This window comes from Osmia lignaria, chromosome 14 (assembly GCF_051020975.1).
Source record: "Osmia lignaria lignaria isolate PbOS001 chromosome 14, iyOsmLign1, whole genome shotgun sequence".
Taxonomy (NCBI): domain Eukaryota; kingdom Metazoa; phylum Arthropoda; class Insecta; order Hymenoptera; family Megachilidae; genus Osmia; species Osmia lignaria.
Window position 1 is genome coordinate 8,015,302 of NC_135045.1, and position 21,236 is coordinate 8,036,537.

At 44.5% G+C, this 21,236-nt stretch overlaps 1 protein-coding gene across 5 annotated transcripts in view; it reads right to left on the reverse strand.

Moving 5' to 3' along the window:
* Positions 1–21,236, reverse strand: part of LOC117605533 (homeotic protein antennapedia-like) — a 109,750-nt gene that overhangs the window by 47,403 nt on the left and 41,111 nt on the right. Inside the window, exon 1 of one of the 5 annotated variants that reach the window (XM_034326961.2) lies at positions 3,828–4,113. The exons of the other annotated variants lie outside the window; for them this stretch is intronic. The gene's annotated coding sequence lies outside the window, so the exon portion shown is untranslated. Of the gene's footprint in view, positions 1–3,827; positions 4,114–21,236 lie in introns of those variants that run through there. 5 annotated transcript variants of the gene reach the window in all.

The window sequence follows — 21,236 nt, forward strand, 5'->3', positions numbered from 1 at the left end:
AAATCGTTCTTGCGGCACGATTTCATTGGGTGGTCTCAGGTGTTAAAGTATATTATTATAGAGAACGGCGCGGCTAGGATATATACGCGTGAAGGCACGTCAGGTTTTACGTCAAGGAGCCCCTAACCTTACTCTTCTCTGCTGCACAGAATGTATCGGGCACCGATTGAATAACGATTAGGTGATAATACACCATTGGACACACTTGTCCTGCATCGAAACGAGGAATTAAACCAGTGACCAATTTGTGATCGAATCTTGGTGGACGTGATGTGTTTCTTTTGTATGTCTATCGATTATACTAAAGTTTTTTCTTCTCACAGATAAGACTTGTAAAATTTTACAAGTATTCTCATTTATCTGATTCAAGAGCTTTCGGTAACACTGACATCGTTAATCACTGATGATCTCTGAGGCGCTATTGGCAAGTCGAGTACCGATTATCAGTGACCTCTACGGCATTCAACATGTTAATAAGAGAGACGAGGTCTTTTTTGACGTTTTCTACAAGAGGGTAGAAACAAGCCCTGAAAAAAATCATTGGCAGACTTATCTCGGCGTAAACGCTATAGGCTATCCAGACAGAGAGCAGCACGATCGGTTGACTATAAAATGAGATGATAAATGATAGGCCGGGGCAAAGTATACGGAGTCAGGTTCGACAGGTAGTAATACTCTTCATGGATGCAGTAACTCATACACATCGGGGCGGGAGGAAATTGTGACGATGAAAAAACGATTGGCACGAACGTAGAGGCGAATAACGAAACAAAAGAAAAGAAAGCCAGGATAGGCTTGGAAAAAGAAGAAGGAGAAGGAACAGGGAGAGGACGAAGAAGAAAGAGGAAAGAGCATCAACGACGACCAATTAGTCCATATAACCGTTTTTACAAGCACAACGATAAACGTAATGTATAGAAGCGAGATTTAATCGTACCACAAACCGGGATACCGGTTCGTGTCCGTTTTCTCACGCATCAAGAACCTCCGCCAAAACCACACAATGAGAGGTCGACATACCGCTTACGGATGAACGCGATAAACTCGAGGAATAATCTTAATTAGCGAATTGAAACACGTTTAGACTATCCCTAGCGCGAAACATTGATCGTGGGCACGTGAATTAATTTACTTCCCATTTACGTTGCTTTCTGTTTACACTTTATAACGCATAGTAGACTGTGAATGGGAGGAAATTATATGCGTGTACCTTATTAATTTCAGTTTCATTGTTATTATAAAAAGTGATGGGACCCAGATCTAACCTAAAACTAAAGTAAACCTAACCAAACTTGCAAATATTTTGGCTGGAAGTCGGAGAACAATATTAGTAAAGAAAAAAAAATTCGTGTTATCTTTGACTCGACGAATCATCGTTATCCAAGATCTTTGTGGCGAGGAAATCATCGAGAAACAACTATAATTTTCTGCACGAATCCCCGCCCCGTTTTCAGCTCACGACACGCAGAGACAGCGAGGCTCGTCGCGTAAGAAATCGCAGGTTAATCGACGCAGAAAAGCGGCGACGATTTTTCCATGAACAAGATATCGGCAGGAAACAGCGAGAAGTTCAACCGGTTTGCCGGTTATACACGAGGTTAGTATACGCGAGAGCGCCACGCAGTGGTTCGCGCAATCGCGAGGCGCAGCGCTGATCGGCGAGCAGATAAACGTGACACCGGTGTGGTGTGGTGTGCCTTTTACACCGGCGTTGCTTTAACGTCGACCACGAAGCGCGGATTCTGTTGCTGAACATTTCGCGCGTTGCTTCTAGATCCGCATCATCGCGCCAGTCGGCCGCGTTTATCGCGTATTCAGCATCGAAAAATCGCGATCCAACAACCGCTTATCGAGCGCCGCCTCGTGGTGCGATCTCTTACAACGGTTATTAAAAAAAAAGTACGTTCCTGATGTAACTGAGGTCTATCTGAATACCATGCTACACTTCCGTGTAGAGTATTATAGGGTAGTATGTTAGGGTCACTGTACCTTGACTACTATAACCTATGGAAGCCTTAGAAATGCTACAAAATCAACTACATTTATTGAAAATGTGATTTTCTCCAGGTTAAGAGAACAAGTATCAATTATGCTAGACTTCAGTGTTACTTGGAGAACTGAAAAACGTTTACCGTCATGGCGGAAAGTACCCCTAGCGCCGTCTACAGTCTATCCGCCATAATTTTCTCACGACTTTAGAAGTCAGTGTGTTTGAAACGTGTAAGCAGCAGGCAATAACGATCGGGATACGATAAGAAAGATGAGGCACGACTAGTACCAACAACGGTAGAAAGAAGGGAAACGTGTCGAGCGAAGAAGTAGAAATTATTTTTAATGTTTCGTAAGCGGTGCCGAGATTTGCATCTCTGTTGCGTGCCGTTGCTTATCCGTTGGCCATCGCTGAGAATTCTCGCGGCATCAAGCAAGGAATTTCTCTAATTTCAAGAGACCCCTGCTGCCCCCACGGATGGCCCACGTATAGAAGCGTGCGAAGAGCACGCTGGCGAAGAGAGACAGAAGAGTAGGAGGTTGAAGGGCAAGGAAGAAGACGAAGACGCATGACTTATACGCCTATTTCAGTTAATAATCCCGTTACGCCCGGTTCAGCCTTGCCCCGAAGCGCATAATGGACGTAGCAGGAACCGAAGCTGGGACTAAAGCCGTTCGTCGAGGGCGTAAAAGGGGAGAACTGAAAGGCCGCCTCGTCATCCGTCAACTGTCAGACGTCTGACCAATCCTGCACGGCATAACCAAGAATCGAGCAACCACCCACGGGGCCTATGGGGCAAATTGTGTCTAGCCTTCCACCCACCCTTCCATTTTGCTCTTCTTCTTCTTCGTCTTCTTAGTGCTCAAACTACGATTTCTTACGAAAAAAAATTCCGATTAACCCTTTCGCTACTATGGGCGCCTATAATCATTTGCCATCAAACGATCATTGGGTACCCTAGACGGCTATAATGGTCCAACGCTGAGCATAAACATTTTAAAATAATGGAATATTTCTTAGAAGTTTGATTTCGCTGGGAGTATCTATGCGGATGGATCAAGAAAAAGGAGATACTACCAAAAAGAGGCAAATCAGAAATTCCAGTTGATTTACAGTTATTTACCACACACGGTACTGAAAAAAAATCAGGGTCAAGAAGTACACAAAGTACAACGGGCATGGCTGGCTCGACGCCTGACGGATAGAAATGGCGTTTCACTTTGGCATCGCAGAAATGCGTATTGCCTGATATATCGACGAACCGGAGAAACCGTCGGCCATAGATTCAACTAGGTAAAGCCCTTGCTCACAACATTCCTTGAGGGTTGCTTAGTTTGAATTCTCGCGATCTATTTTGAGATAAGTATTCTGAACGTTTGGCGGGCCTCGAAAATACTGGCCTCTCCCCTCCTGTCGTATAGTCTTTTTAGCGTGTCCTCGTGATCTGTTTCCCGACCGACAATACAAATTGTAACGAATTGTTTTGCATTCGAAATTTAAATGTGAAACTCCGAGGTTCTCAAAGTGGAACAATAGATACCAATTTACAGACATGTTAAATCGTCGGTCACTGGTGATACACATAACAGTCAAGTGTTAATACTTTGATGACTGGTGTTACGTATTCCTGACTCGATACGCACAATTTACCTTTCCATTTTTAAATTTATTGAATTTGACATACAAAACACTAATTACAATTTAAAAGAAGTCACAGTCGTCAAAGTGTTAAGACTGATAAAAATGACAATATAGCATGAAGACTGCTAAACGTAAGTAGTCTGGGGCTATTAACGCTGGCGAATCTAACGTTACGTAAAATTTACGATGGTAGTACCTCGTGCATCGCTGAAGTCACGTGTACCACTTGTACGTCGGTAATACGCGTGTGGAAAAGGCTCAGGTCCAAACTGATCCACTCGCGTGAACCACACGACACGAAAAGCTGTCTCCACTTATAATTCATTAGTGTCAATTGTTAACGAAATCATCATCTGTCAGACATACACAGCACAGAAGTAAAATCCTTTTTCTACTCTCTAACCACTACTCAATCTATGCATCACGGTTTCGAGAACGAGCTGAACGGACACCGAGGTAACGGATCGAGACGCGCAGAAACACTGCCAGGATTATGAAGTGCGATGTTGATACGATGGCAGGCAGGCAGGCAGGCAAGGCAGGCAGCGCGCTGGTGAAGGAGGAAGGAACGCGAGGGCGCGCGCGGGAAACACACCGACGCACCCACACTGGTTGGCTGATACTTGGGGAATACACGGACACACCTATTTGCCGACGGAACACAGCCCACTTGTTTTCGAGAATCTCGGGAAAAATGCCGCGCTGATTATGCAAGGATACTGGTACCCCTATCTGTTGATTCGCTACACGCGCCTTGATAAGTGGAAGACCGATGCGACCATGAAGACCACGGGTCGTTCTTCTTGTGCAAGAAGACAAGAAGAACTTTGTAATGAGGTATCTTAATTTTTTGGATATATTTAGCAATTTAATTATAAGGTTATGTCTAGCTGTGATCCAATAGTGGAGGACATATGTAGACAGAGATCCTTGAAACGATCCTGATGCCTCTTCTACGATATTTATAACTTTATCGAGCATATTTAAATTTTAAAAGAAACATACACATATGTGTCGGCGTTCCTAAATATTTTAGGTTTCAAATCATACAATGATAGTCTACTTGGACTACAAATGGTTCACAATTCACCTGTACACATGTAGCAAGGCCCAACAATTCCGTGTTCAAACCATGGATGACGCACTGTTTTGTCATTGTTTCATTACAATGCAACAAAAAATCACTAAATAAAACGCGGTAATAAATTTGCTGGAACACAGGTGGACTATGCTGAACAACAAAAAGGATCCTTCCACTTCTTCCACCATAAATCAAGATTAAATCAAAAGCTTTTTGACCATGCTGTCTACCAATTCAGATGTCTTCGACGAAATCATGAAACAATAGAGTAAAAATCAAAGCTGGAATGTTTCGTTCGGCATAGCTGCAAAAACCAATGATATTCGATTCCAGACAACTTAATCCCACGGATCTCTACAATTTTCTTTCCCTATCATTTCTCACCGACGAAACGTTACGGTTCTAACTATCTCCCTCTACACAACGGCTATTATTGTTCGTTGCTGAACTGGCCAGTGCTCGACTTGGACCGTTTCTCGATTTTGGAAGCCGCGCTTCGTAGCTGCCGTATATTCGTGTAATTACAGAAGCGGAGAAAGCTTTTAGCTGGGCTTCGAGGACGGAACGGGTCTGGGTTAGGTCGTGTTAAAGGAACGTCGGCTAATACTCGGGGACGACGACGTAACGTAATGTATTGCCTTGGGTACGAGCCTGTTACAATGGTAACACGTTTCGACGCTGTGCGTGATACGCCACGTGATGACGTGGTTCGCGAATGTGGACGCGTACTAGTCGATCCTACCGCGAGATTACATTCAAATTTACCGCGCGACATACCCTTTCTTCCGCTGATTCTTATAGCCATCCATCGATGGCCGTGAGAATGGATTATGTACGGGTCCTTGAGTATTTAAACCTTGAGGGCAACCAAAAGAAGAATTGTTTTCACTTTACGTTGAAAGTTTTTAAAATCGTCGAACAGACTAAATTACAAAATCTAACGAAGTTTGTAAAGTGGACTAAGCAATCAAGATCAAACAAGCAGAAAATGTCTATTAAGTCAGAGTCCTATTTAAACCAATACCTAGTCACAACCAATAAACAATTACTTGTCAATGACGCTTCCCTTAAAGGGTAGCTCGTTCAAGAAAATTATAGATGTCTGTACTTTTCAATTTCACGTTACTAAACCACAATGTTGCACGAACGTAAATTCAGTGTCGCTAAGAAGTACGAGCCCCTGATTACAGTTTATTAGACGCGTCGCGGGTAACACAAACTTGCCTTGGTACCGTTGCTTATTATTGGCAGCGATTCCTGCAGAAATGGGAACCACCATCGTCGTAAAATCAAACTCGTCGTGGTCAGGCTATTACCGACATCGACGGAGGCCCAAGTAATACTTCGAAGGCGAACATAATGTATAGCTGCGGAAATTGCAGTGTGTTGGTACAATGCTGCAGTCTCACACCCAACGCTATCCGGGGTCACAGCAAACGATGTGATGCTGTGAACTAGAAATCCAACCGTTTTACAGCATGAAGCTGACTATATTCTACGTTGAAGGTGTCTGAGACGATAAGGATTTTATGTGAAAAAGTAACTGTCGTTCAAAGAAAAGAGTTTCAACCCGGGGGTTTCAGGATCAGGTTTGAATTCAAAGAACACTAGCCGCAATTTCATAGTGGCAGATATCACGACACGGAAATATGTAGCATTCGCCGGTGTTCGACGTATGTGCTACGCGAAGCAATCGATGTTTATGGATTTCCATCCACACGTGCAGCCATGGAGCCACGTCTGTCCCTCCCCTCGCATGAAATCGCGTAGCTGGTAGCGGCAATTACGAATTGCGTGATTTGTGGCCGTAACTCGCCGCGACGGCGGCGTCGTGACGCTCCCAAGTTACCTGCAGCTGGCCCGGCACCAACTTACCTTTCCCTCTTCGTGGCCGCGTTGCTTTCTGAATGACGGAATATTACGCTCGACTACATATACCAGTTTTTACATAGAAATTACTGTCACGTGTGTCAATACTGCGAATTCATCAAATTCTGTCACGGAAGCCTACCACGACCACGATGAATTTTTTCGCAGACTATTTCTCAAAACGATTTCAATTTGATTCGTTCGATTAGATGTTCACTGATAACATGGCATTCATTGATCATCTTGAAATCCGAATGCGCCTTTCGCTGCTTTGTCATCAAAATGACTACCAGACCAGTTATCAACTACATATTCCTGCACGGAAATGGTCAAGTCTCCATTGCGGAAAAAAAGACAAATCATCACAGAAATTCATCGATCAACCATTTATCGGATGCGTTTCTCGATCTCTGATATCACATTTTCGTTCGTTGAAGCGGCAACAGTCGCGACATTATAAATTGCGACGATCCATTCACCGTGTTAATTTGTCCGCTTTTCAATTAGCAACTGAGAGCGAGTTCAACGGCGGCGAATAAATTGAGCGGCGGCGGCGGCGGCGGTGGCCACGTTCGCGGGAGGCTGTTCGTGACTTTCTAAATTCAACCTGTGTTTGTGTGCGCGTGTGTGTATAGTGGCCCCCATTCTAGCGGGCGGTATACACCATCGTGTTTTCACCGACAGGTGGAAGAAACTCCTCCTAGCTCTTGGACTGTTTCCAGAATTTTTTCTACCATCGATATATCGATGCCTAGCTCGATTGCTTCATGCCACGGGGTGAAGGAGAAAGTTCTGTCTAATTAGAACTCTTCTAAATTATGACTTTAAAAAAGGTGGACTAGAATTTAGATATGTTCTATGTTACTGTGTTTAATTCACTGCTGGAATATACAAGGTGAATTGGTCAGCACTGCGACATAAATATTTAAATTCCGGCAATTTGCGGTCATCACGATGAATCCATGAAAGAGCAGCTGATTTTAAAACACGATAATGTCATCAGTATAGAAGACTGATCAACAGCCATTTGGAAGACCGCTTGATCGATGCGATAAAAACAATTCATTAGTGGTTTCCTTATTTAATGTACCGGTGACACCGGGTGTTTTCGATGTTATCGTACCCGTATTGCTACTTTTGCATAAAAACGGGCGTATTTGAATAAAATGACTGATTCGAAGGATGTATTAGGTTGCTGCATATCAAATGACCGATTTCATAACAATACAATCGTTACATAACAATTTGGAACACAAGTGTGGCCATCAGAGTCATTGGCGAAGACGAAGAGAAATGACATTAAAGGAGTAGATAAGAAAGTTCCAGCGGTTCTTCGTCACGTAGCAATTACCACAAATATATTTTATCCACATGGTGACAATGTTTCAAGCGACTTGCCATGATCGTATTAATGCCGATAAAAGAATTGCGGAAGCCAGCAGCTGCAGTGGCGCTCTCTATCGAACAGAATGCTCAGATACGGATCTATTGAACGCGCCTATGCTGCTATGTGGACTGCACGCAGCAAGCAAACCCGTAATTTATTTGCCGGCGGCGGCCTACCTTCCAACTCCAATATAATCATTATAATTATTGTCTCCCCTTCAAATCGAGTTCGATAATCATCGCCTGTATTTGTTACACACGGCTCGCGTTCACGGGGCGCATTCGTACTATGAGGGCCTGGTTTCTTCGAACCACGAATCCGTCCCTCTACGTTCGTTGTTTCCATTGTTTTAGCCTTCGTGCTGCTTACTAGTGGCGGTGTTGCTGAAATACGAAATATGGCGAAGGTTGTTGTGGTATAATGTCTTCTAGCTATTTTATTTTCAGATATTTGATCATGGTATTGATTGGTTCATTCAGTAAAGATGGGATAATAAAGAAAAAAAAGTAGTTTTAGAATATTTGATTGTCCTAGTTTTTATGTTCATGTTAGTTTGTCCATGGAGTCTACTTTGAAGATTTTTGTAGGAGACACTAAAGTTTCAAAAGTACAGCAACATCCGGGTGGTCCCGTTCGTCGGGCATTCCTGCCCACATTCCAGCATCGATTGCTCTTGGACACTTCGATTCCCGGACGATAGCAAGGAGCCTCTTGCAATCACTCCTATATCTACGGAACACGTCCAAGGAATACGCAACGACGTTCGGTTACCACCAATGTGTCTTCTCTCTGGATATTGTGTACCCTTCGCCGGGACATCTAATTATACGATTGTCGTTTGCTCACGAGCCACGAGATATCGCAGACGCCCGTGTGGACCGCGAACAGTTTAGCCTCGCGTCGGATCCTACCGTGTCGTCTTTGTCTTTTTCTTTCCCTCTTTCAGTTCCTTCTTCTCAGACTTACAGCACGGTGTTGCTCTTTTCGATTCACGCGTGCGATTATCTTTGTTTCGTCTCTCCTGTCGTTCTTCGTGTCATCTTTTCATCATCCGGAATTTAAATAGTACGCTAATTCCATAATGCTGTACTATGTTACACCCTATACTCAGTGTATGTAGTTCCCTAATTGCCCACTAAAAGGATTATCCATCTATCTGAATACGCAACATAACCTCTAATTTTTTAAGTTCATAAGTAAGTCCACTTCGTTTTTTTCAGTACAACTACCATCACACCAACGATAAATGGCAGGAATAAACCAAGTTTATAAAGTATTAACAGAACTATGTGCGATGGAAATAGTTAAGCGTCCAGCAGCAAGGTGTTAATCCCAATTTCTTCCATTGCCGCGTATCTATTCGGTACGAAACGGTCGCGGATACACGAGTACTCGCAGCCGGCGCTGTTCTCCATCCTCTTCGTCCCCGTTCGCCATCGGTTGTATTGCTCTCCTCGCCACCGCGAAGATTGTCACGCGATTAGTGCGGGCCCCAATGTCACGGGGAAGATACATTGCTCTGGTGGCTTGGTCCGTACGTTCTGTGTACATACGTGTGCATACCTGCGCAAGCGAGACTTTATACGGGCCCCGTTTATATACGGTAACACCGTAAGTGCATAATCGTCGATCGCATCTCCTTGCACTTTGCGTCAAGCCACGGCATCTTGTACGTCGGCCCGTGCGACCGCCCCGTCAAAGATCCACGTATCTGCCGCTGTAACGACCTGACACGTTCTACGTGTACTCTTGGAGACGCGTTCGCGATCAAGTGTCACGTCTGACTCCGTTGACGACTTTAACCCTTAAACTGCAACCAGTGTGTTTACACGTCTGGCTAAATGGCACACTGCTATTTACCTGTGTTTAGGCGTATTCGTAGGTTAAAACAGTGTACATACACAGGTGTATGGGTTTATTGGGAATGATGGTATTCTCGTTAGTAGTTTGCTGAATATTAGTCGCTATACAAAGGCGACAAAAAAAACAATGTACAACTTTAACAGTGGGTAATTGTGCGGTTTTTATGATAACAGCCCCATGACCCCATCGATATGGTATTAAACAATGACCCAATAATGCGATTAGCGTCCTCGGTGCTCGTGACTCATAGTAAGACCGTGTGACGCTCGCGGCCAAGTATGCAAAACGTTCACATGAATAAAGCAACGAGTTGCGTTTTCACGCGTTGCACGATGGCATTTAACGTTTGCGCGTGTCCCGTATCGAAAGAGGCGTGCTGTAATTGCTCGATAACTATCGCCGGATATTACTTTTTGGAACGTTGTATATAATCGATTAATTCCTTCCGGAATCAAACCAGCGCGAAAGGTGCGCGACTAACTAATACCTTGAACATCATGCAATCGACAGAACCTCTTTTATGCCGAAGAGAATGCTAACTTGTTAACGATTCTAGTCAAGTAAGAATATTGCATTCCTGTTTTTTATTACTAAGAATTTTGAAACTTCTATCCAATGTTTTCTACCTTTTTTAATCGTATCTCAAGAAAACACCGTGAATTTTTATTTAGTAACTCAAATGATTTACTTCGCGTGTATCCAATCGTTTTTAAGGGCGTGAAAACTAACCTCAAAATCGAATGGACATTCCCATTAATTACAGATTAAAAACAGAAAACATCAAGTTGACAGTTGAAAGTTGTTGACCGATTTCGTAAATACTCTGCTGGTAATCCAGCTTGGTCAAATCGATTTCACATGGCGGACAAGCTCTGAAGGTTCTCGGCTTAGAGGTAAAGGCAACAAGGGCGAGGCGGTCGGATACAGATACCGGAATTTTTGTCGAGCTCTCAAAGAAGCGGCTATCTGCCTGCTCCAAGAATAAAAGTTGCGGTGTTCACAATTGGTAATGCCGATAGAGCTGCCATCGTCTTGCCATACAAACGTCCTCCTGGCTACATGCACCGGCCTTTCTTCGCTAAACACACCAAACGACCGTTGTGCGCTTCTTCGGCATACGCATCACAAATGTCCAGCGAGTCACAGCGCGATACATTGTTTCGATTGCGTTCACCTTTTAAAAACTGTCTCTCCTCTGTGCTTCTTTGTTTCATACACTTTTCCTCTCAAAATTTTAGCGCTTTTTGCAGTCTAGGCTTATTTGAAATCATATTAGCATACATCGTCTATAAGAGGAATTATTTTCTCCTTAGCTTTTCTAAGCTAAATATTTATATGATAGACAGAAATAGAAATCCAGGAAGTTCCTTCTAATTGATCCTAGAACCACAGGAATCCTAATATCCACAACGAACACAACTTCAAAAGGGTCAAGTAAAACACGTGGAGTGCCTTTGGTGCAGCGTTGGGCCATGGGATAGCGCAAAACTGTTGGATGATTCAGCGCGGTTCATTACTCAAGCAGCTTTTTACTTTAATCACATTAATGAAGCATTTAATCTCACCGCGTGTTTTACAAGCCGCCGGTGTGTGGCCTATCTCGGCCTCGCGGTTGACGAGGATTTCTCAGCACTCCCCCGTGCGCCTTCCTCTCGTTCTCCCCTTTCGTTCGTCTTCGGGGTTATTATTTTCTTGTTCTCCCACCGTCCCGTGGTGTCTGCTAATAACCGCGCCTCGTTTAGGGCCCATTTACACCTGTACGATTCGTGGCAAGCGTTCTTTATCTTGCCGCGGCGAGCAAGCACCATTACAGTGTAATATATTGTATTACAGGTGCTTGTTTTTATGGTCCACTTATCGCCGCCAGGGTATTGGCGCGAAGGAGTAATCGAAATCGGTGGAAAACCGGATTTCGTATCGACAGCTGGCTTGTAGGCACATCGCCACCATCGTAGTCCTTGGTATCGCAGAATTCTCCACAACACGCAGATATGGTTACAAAATTAGGAGACTATCTGGAAGGTCTAACAACTAGACCATTTTATACAGTCTCATTTCCCTGATTATTTATCATCAAGTCTTTACAATCAACTGTTCCTTAACTAACGTAAAGAAAAAACAATGGAAAAGTCGACGTTCCAGGCTCATAGTTGGTGATCGCGAAGGATACAACGTGAGAAGAAGAAGCGAGCAGCGTTGTCGAGCGTGTATCGGTGTCCCGATAAAATCTGAACTCATTGTCCGTCCTGTGACGATAAATTCCACAGGCGGCGTGGTAAAATTTCGTAAAAAAGTCAGGAAGCGAACGGACACTAGAGCGAACGTAAAGGACAAGTCGAGGTCCGTTCTCCTAGCTTTTATTGTTTCCCTGAACGAGCCGCGTCCCGGTTGACATCGGTCGTAACAGTGAGTTGCTTACATTATGCCGAGAAAGGAAGATGCACACGCGTGTGAGCTCCGCAAGGGCCTGGGGCGGTGCAACGTCACTTACCTGAAACAATAAATTACATACCGTTACGTTGCGTACGTATTATATGCGCATATATAGGTAACTGACTGATTTACGATCATCCTCTGCGTTACGTTCGCGGGTACATGTGCTTACAAGCGCTCATGTGCCGAAGTACCTGTACACGCGCGCATCTACGAAAGCGTACTACGATAGATATATCGCGGTTAGGTGACTGTACAGTATTTACTCGATCCCCATTTTGGGGATGTATGGGTGGATGTTTCTAAAAAAATAGGGAATTATCAAAATATCGGGCTTTATCATATTTATCATCGGGTTAACGTGCACTATGTTAAGTATCTCCTACTTATAAATTTGACACTTTCCATTTCAACACGAAAATTTAATATGGATGAATAATTCCCAAGCGAAGCAACAAGGGATGAAATTCAAAGTTACCGGCTGACTGGTGCTGAATACGCCAGAATCCGCCAGAATCCGCGGAAGGTAAGGTCACGTTTCGGGCAAACGAACATTGATAGTATCCGGAGCGCGGCCCAGCATCCTTACATTCTTATTAGCGAGTGTTCTACAGTCGCTCGCATTTATTAGGTCCACTGGACACGTGGTGTATGCTTCGATCCGCAGAACATCCCATCGACTCTGTCGAACCACACACTGGTAGGTATACGCGTTATGCGCGCGATTTAAAAGCTGATGGTGCTAGCGACATGGAACTTTATTTAAACACCGATAAAGAAAAAGCTTTCTGCAAATTAATTACTGGTAGCTTGATTAACAATCACAGGTATGCTTGTTACACCAAACAGGAATAATTCTTCCAAAAGACTGCAAGTATAAATGCACAAATTAACTTTCGAAGTTAAGCCACAGGATTCAGTTAGATCACCAATATCGAGACGCAATGAACCAACAGGAGCGACTATGTAAGTGAAACGATCTCATCGACATTGATGAGGTACAGCGATAAACATTGATGACACACTGAAACGTCGAACGCGTGGTAGGAAGAAAAAGAAGAAGGATGAGATAAAAAAAGAGTGGCACGAGACAGACTGGAGACACTGCATAAACCTTCCCGACCGCGAGCCGCCACATAAATATAATAGGGAAGGTAAGGCCTCGTGATGGTTGGTCGGCATTGCCCGCCGAACCGTCACGGACTCGGCACGTCGTACAGAGTAGGGGAAATTCGCGCGGGGGTGGGGTGAGATGGGTGGACGTGTCAGGGGCAGAGTGTGGAGGCGGCTTGAAGAGGGAGGAGGGCAGCGGTGGCCGACTGCTCTCTCTACACGGTGCAACACACGGCGGCGTGAAACACGGGGAAACGGGCACGAATGATCGATGGGATTCTGCGCCGTTGCAGGCATACCATGGGTGTCTATTCCCCACTACCTTTTGCCAGTGAGCTCGACGCGCAACACCATCCAACAAAATCCCCGCTTTTCGAAGCCGACGAGCGGCTCGCGCCTCCTGGTGGGGCGAACGCACGTGGTGATTCGTGAGAAACTTCTTCCGAACCAACATAGATGACGCGTCGAATGGTTGCGATGCGAACGCCACCTCGTAACCAAACGGGGAACACTGTCGGTAAAAAAAGGCTGCTCTTTTAGGGGAAGAATCGTGTACCCTGAAAATTGGCGGGAAAAATTTTCCATTGCCTGTATAGTTGCTGTTGCAACATGGTTTCATTAATTAATTAATAATAATGATTGGAGTAGAAAGTTGTTTCAATCCGCGCTTTAAAGCTTTAGAAATCGTTTGAAAATGTTAAAAGCATAGTGTCGTAATAAAGTCGTTTCCAACGCAATTTAAATTTAAATTTTCTAATTCGTACTGCATAGAAAATAAACTTTGGAATACATTAAACACGAGACGTTTTGCATAAAACATACACGGCGATTAGATTAAAACGTGCAAAAGTAATCGACGACCGACAAATGTTCAAGGTAATTAAACTTTCATCGAATTGTCAGACATGCAAGTGTCTCGCACTTTTTTCAGCATTATGGCAACACGCAACAGAGAAATGCAAAATGAATAATTCACTACTTTTTCAATAAGTGCAGCAATTATTTTTAGTCCTTAAATATCGTAGCAAGGTTCTTCAATTTCAATTACTAATATTTTAGTAGGAATGAAAATTTTGCATGTCCTTCGACTGTTTAACTTTGAAAGGACAATGAGTAACAACGTATCATTTGGAATATCGTGCAATTTGCGTGTGTTTATTAGTTCCGAATGCCCGTCACAATTCATCAACCTAATTGCGGCATTGTTAAACAACTCACGATCGGTACTCGTGCATGCGTGGAGTGTAACGCAGCCGGCTGTGCCTGCGTGCTAACCGTTCGGGGAAAGGAGAGGGTTTCTAAAATCCTCAAGGCGAAATTTAGTTACGCGACAGGTCGGGCGCACACGCGCCCATAAACCGGGAACGCGTTAAGCATTCGTGAAATGCGATCAGAGGACCACCCGTACGTCGATGTACGTATGTACCATCCTTCCAATGAGCAACGAACCGATGTCCGCATTACGACGGCCCTGATCAGACGTCGCGATAAAAATTCTTCGGTGAAAGGTGGTCGAATATTTTAAAACGGCGGCAGGTAATCAAGGAAAGAAAGAAAACAAACAAGGAGAAAAAGAGAAGAATTTTGAAGTATCGTTGTTACGTTTAATGCCAACAATAAATTACCGACGAAAGAAACGGAAAGTCGTGGTGCGAATGAAATTAATCTAACACGAGTGACGGCAGACCGTGGAAGATTGAATGCCTGAAAGTACTGAAATTCCCGAGAACACGATCGTTATATAATTAGTCTCACTCGACCACGCAGTTGGGTATCGTGCCACCACCACCAACGGGCCATTGTACATTATAGTAGGAAAGTAGTGCAAAGCACGGCAAAGCAATTGATCAATATAGCGCCAACAACCCCTCGTAACCACCCTTCTTCAGCCTCCAGTTCTAGTCGTTCGCTTCACCCGCGCCCTCTCTCCTCCCAACTCCCAACGGCGCAGAGAGAACGCACCCCCATAACAAGTTTCTTACTCATCTTTTTCGTTCAATAACTCTCCATCCAAGATGGCCACCGCGGTCGTCCCTCATTGGCTGGGGGAAGGGGTGGTCGCAGGGCTCTGTACGGGGTTTGGGTGACCCCGAGAGGCGAGGTAACCGAGACAGAGAGAGAGAGAGAGAGAGAGAGGGGTTGGAAGCAGTGACGCCATCTATCTTCCGTTGCCTTGGCTCGGCGTAACATAAGGCAAGATAAATTGCGGGATCTCCCGGGTTCTTGAACCTTTCTGGCAAATTGCATAAGAATATCCACCCTCCACCCCACCCGTTCTCTCGTCTCTTACCGCCCTCTCCGACTGCCCTCGCGGCTCCAATGGAATTGGAATTAACTCGAATAAATCACCTTGGTGGCTCTGTACGGCTACGCAGAGAATTGCTCGTCTCTTTGCTCGAAGGAGTTCAAATTTCTTTTACAACAACCTTAGCATCCCATGCGTTTTCTCCCTGCTAATTTGTCCGAGAAACGAAATAATTATTATACAAAGAAATTGTACACTAGAAAGCAACAATGTTTGTTGTAATGTAATCTTCAGTTTTGATCTACGGTTAAATTAGAGAAATTAAGACTTAACGCTTATTAATTTCATAGCGATTCATATCTTGGGATTATTTATCTACTTGAAACGGATACAGGCAACAAATAGATTGATATCGTGTTTTTCACGTATCTTGATTTATAGTTGCCGTTATTAATTTTTCAAAGTAATGGTTTAAAGTTAAATAGCGGACTCGTTGTTTATTTCATGCTTTAGAGGATGCGCCAATTACCTTGGCAAACAGTGGAAAAACAATAACGTAATGCTAAATAATACCGGTTATTTACGGTTCAACGAAATCTCGTGTATTTCATGAAATTTCCAGCAGGCAAATGGGAGGGTATTATGTCATGGCAATTGTAAAGGCGAAGAGTAAGTGGCAGATAAAACGATCGAAACGTTGGCCACTACGAAGTCGTAAAGCAGTGCCGGCATCTGGTGGCATTCGTAGGAACAAACGAAACAACGGACAGAAGACGAAATATGGGGTGCGCGGGCGCATTACGGTCCATTGATCGAAAGATATTTTGTAACTCTATAAAATCAACAAAAAACAAATTTTTGTTTCATCTTATATTGTATAACATAAGCCCTATATATTTATATCATTAAAGTATCAATTGTAAATAAAGGATCATATTCATAGAAGAAAAAATGTGATTGTCTATATTAATCACCTAATGGCCCATTGCAGGATCGTAAAATAGTCGATATTTAGGGGGTTAAGAAATTCTGTAATCCCCAATTAACACAGAATTTATAATCTCATTTTCTCAATTGCTCTGATACGTAAATAACAATGTCCTAAATGTTCGCGGCCTTGGTTTAATGCTTGTTAACACGTGTGTGAAATTCGAGATGCGGTCGATTCACGTGTCACAGTTACGGGGCCATAACCCTTTCCTTATGCACCTCGTACGATATCTCTATTGCACGCCACATCACGATAATTCCCCACCAGAGTCGTTTGAAAGCGTGGAAGGGAACTGGTTATCATTGCCGAGTGGTTGGCTTTCCGTATTGCTTTCCGTATACTGTGCCAGGTCAGTAAATCCGAAACCGAGCTTTACGATTTGTTTACTCAACAGTGGGTTATGGGGACCCTGGTTATATAGCCATAGGTATGCGGGGGCCACGTGATCGTACGGCCATAAACGCGTTTGTTATGCGCTCGTAAACCGTGAGAGCCCCACTCGACACGCTTGCCGTTCTACCAGCAATTCTCCCACTACCGATAGCCCATCGTAAAACAAGCGTTTTACGATCGCTGCCTATCGCCGATGATACTGCCACCGTATGGCCAGCAATATTCACATCGCCCTTTCACAAAACCTGTTCGTGCTTCTCTTCCCGATACTCATCGTCAGTTTAAACATATTTCCTTTGGCCCTTAACAACAAAGATAAAAGTGAGGAATTGATACCATCAAGATGACGACTTCTGTACTTAAATACGATGATTTAGGTCAATGTGAAATGCTATGCAAAAATGACAAGGTGGCATGTGGGGTAATGCGTGGGCAAGAAGTGCCTGCACGCACTAGCTGACTATGGCCCTCTCGAAGCAGCCACCTCTAGGTCCTCGGCAACGGTCTGTGCTACAGTATACCAGCTGCTCGATAATTTCGTGGTTTCGAGGCTTTGGGGTTGGCCTATTAAGAAATGGAAAATTATCTAGCGACTACAGTTGCCACCGTAATGGATAAACCGCCGTTTTATTCTTTACACAAAGGATGTGAAAGCCTCTAAATGTCCAGGACATCTTGTGGACACATGTGCGTTCTTAAGATCCACTGAGTCGAGAGCCGTGCAATAGCGGAACGAATAGAACCATCCAAAAATCTAATTTTAGCTTGGAGCAATAAATGCTTTATTAGCCCTATCATATATCAAAAGCAACGTATTGTGTTTGCATGGTTCCGCGGTTCGCGTAATCCAAGTATGATATCGGGTAACAGATTGGCGTAACAGTTTCACGGTGCGATCGTCGCGCCTCTAGTGGTCGGCGTACGATCGACGGCTGACCGTATCGGCTGTGATGACGCCGCGTTTGCTACGTCACTACACGACGGAATGTAGTCCTGACGTCATTCAGGTCCTCAGAGAGAAGGACGAACGACGGCGTGGTTGTGACGTAACCAAGCCTAGGAGAGAGAGAAACCCGTACCAGCCATGCTGGTGTAGGTAGGGGAAGGAAGAAAAGGGAGCCATTATAGAAGGGGCGCGACTAGGCTGAATCCTCCCCACCGACCGGTCGGCCCACCGAGGAAACAGCTGTCAGCTGCGTGGAGTTGCGGACCCTGTCGTCTCACCCACCAACCCTCCTTTCCCCGTTACTCCATCGGTCTGTGTGCGTGCGCGCGCGTTTGTGGTAGCCTTCTGTGTGTAACAACGTAGCCCTATGTTCCAAGTTGAACCCATACACGCATACAAGGAAAGGCTACCAGCCAGCCAGCCACCCACCCCCGATGTTAAAATATTCCGGTGGGCGAGCGAGCGCGGGACGGGAATAGCCCGGGAGAGTTATGGCCGCCTCCGAGACTCAAATAACTCTTTAATCCGCGGGCGCGTGTACGCTCTTCGCGCTCCTTTCTGCCGCACAGCTTCTCTACTCTCTTCTCAAACCTCCTTTTTTCTCTCTTACCACTTTCCTCTATCTCTTTTTCTTTCGTCGATGTCGATTTTGCTAAGCTAGACACAGCTGGCTATTTGCGGCGAGTCCTAACGAAAACTAACCCGTGAAAATTTCAACGAGCCCGTACGGTACCTTGTTCCCTCGCTTTTGATCTCCCCTAGCCAGCCTCTTTCTCTGATTTCGCTTATGACCGCTCGTATGGCGCTACTAATCTAAACTACGTTTCACTTTCGACCACAATAAATTGGCTAATTAGGCTACCGTTAGAATTCTCGTGTCACGTATCACAGGTTTACGGCTTCCTTCTATTTATAATGGAACACGCGGCGCGTGATATAAGTTAGTGTAACGCGAAGAATGCCGCAACAAGTGCTTCAAGTGAATTGATGGATATATTTATCAGCAGACAGAAACATTGTTCAAAAGTACTAGTGAAATTGGGTGAAGAACACCTCTAGCGCATTATATCCGTATAACGATATGTATGACGATAGCGTAGTTCCAGCAACGCCCTCTAAGATCATGGAACTACGATTTAACTTAAGTGTAACCCAGAGGTATGCTATAGAATTCCTTTAGAAATAAGTTCAGAAATCGTCACAAAAATGTAAATCGTACAATCTAATGGTGTCTGAACGCCTACGAAGTAAGTCAACATGTTTCAATGGTAAGAACATTCATCCTCACTTAAAAAAACCCACGTCTAGTTACTAAACCACGACATCAATAAGTTGAAAAAACGAAAATGACAAGTGGGTTGTCGAGAATCGCCAATCTCGAGTCGATCCACAGTTGTGCGACACGAAGATACGTCGATCGAGTGTCGCACACAAATTTGTCGTGGATTAAAAATTCCCCGGAATCCAGGCGTATCGATGTAGTACCCGAGGGTAATTAAATGCAACTCCGGCGTCGCGTCGTTTTTTCTTGTTTCGCATGGAAATCGCGACCAGCACACATCCCATCGCACCACACCGCTTGTGTGTATGTGTGCGCTAATGTAATCGTGTGCACGCAAATTAAATATCTGAGAGCCTGTTCGCGTGTAAGAATACACAGGTAAGCTAGGGCGCCAGAAAGATATATCGCTCCACCAATTTGTTCTTCGTGAGGAAATCCATTATTAGGCAAAGCACGAACTTTTGCGACTAATTGCAAGCGTTGTGTGCACGCGCGCGCGAATGAAACTTCTCTCACCGTCGAACACGAGCTCTCACTCTGTGCAAGCAAAGCATTCGATCGGTCGTGCGTAAACGTGAAAATAATGTATATTCATGGGCCATTGGGGCGTTAATGATTCGTTCACCGATAAGTGGCCGGGCAATACGCCCGTCTCAAGACACTTTACGATCTTTATTCACTTGACAAGCGAGCTGCCTTCCCGGGATCTCTTTTAACTCGTTCTATACGTTGTTATAATCGTTGGAGTTTAATAAAGGTCTTGAAAATTAGAGGTTCAGTATGCAAGGTATTAAAACCCAGTTATTAACAAACAACAACGATAGTAATAATACTTCAGACTATATCCTAAATGAAAATGAATTACGACAATTTCCTCCTCGAACGCGAGGGAGAAATTCAGTAGCGCCATAAATTTCGAAGGTCTTTCGAAAGAGACGTTGCACCATCTTGAGCAAAAGTGACCGAGGTTTTTAGCGTATCGCATAAAAGAACTTGCTCTGTCCCGAGCCAAGGAGGAAGTCGACTTTATTGCCTCTCAGGTAAACGCGCAAAAAGTACGCAAAGGACTTCCCAGGCAGAAAAAACCTCCCGTCGATCGTAGCTAGCACAAGCAAGGACGAATACTTCCTGCACCATTGGAAATGGTCGATAAGCGAGGTCTCAAATGGGCCACCCTCAAAATACTTGGGGTAAACCGCGCCATCGAGGGCTACAAGGATGCGCAACGTTATAAAGAAGAACCGCAGTACGCTTGTAAAACCATAAATCCAAGATTTAGCATTTTTGTCTGCCTGAAAAAGGTAGAAGGACACTGTTGGTTAGAAAAAAGTGTTAGGAAAAGTTGACTAGATATCAACCGAAACACATGGAAAGTCGACGTAAAAAATATTAGGCACCAGAAATATAATTACATAGACATAATCTCAAATGCGCTACGCGGCGCTAGATTAGTGCGGATAAATCAAGTTGATCGAGCAGTGATCGGTAATCGAAGGAACGAACAAGTTTGCCGGTAGATAAGATACACCGAACGGGATCCCCCGGGGATAATTATTTTGCTGCACCGGCCAGGTAAACTTATCGCGATGGGAGATAATCAAATCTGGAAAGACTTTTTTGGAGAGGGATCTCGGTCCTTCCAAGGTCGGGCCGAGCAGGCCGCGGTCATAAGCGAACGAGGACAACAACAGTCGGTCATCGTTGCGATCGTAAATCAACCGTTGGCGTTTTTCGGCTGTGCTACCCAGACAAAAAGGGCAAAAGAAACAAAATAAAAAAGGAATGGAAGGGAAAAAAGGGAGGCGTCGGGGCAAAAACTCTGCTCTGTCCGGCTTGTTATAAGCGGTCCTCGGGTTAACGGAGGGACGGCGAGCGTGGAGCGAGGTGGGCCTTAAAGGGGGACACACGGTGAAGGGTGTGGGAAGGGAAACGAAGGGAACTTTAGCAGGAACAATGCCCAAAGTCACGGGGAAGAATGCGGTCCGTCGGGCTACGAGGATGC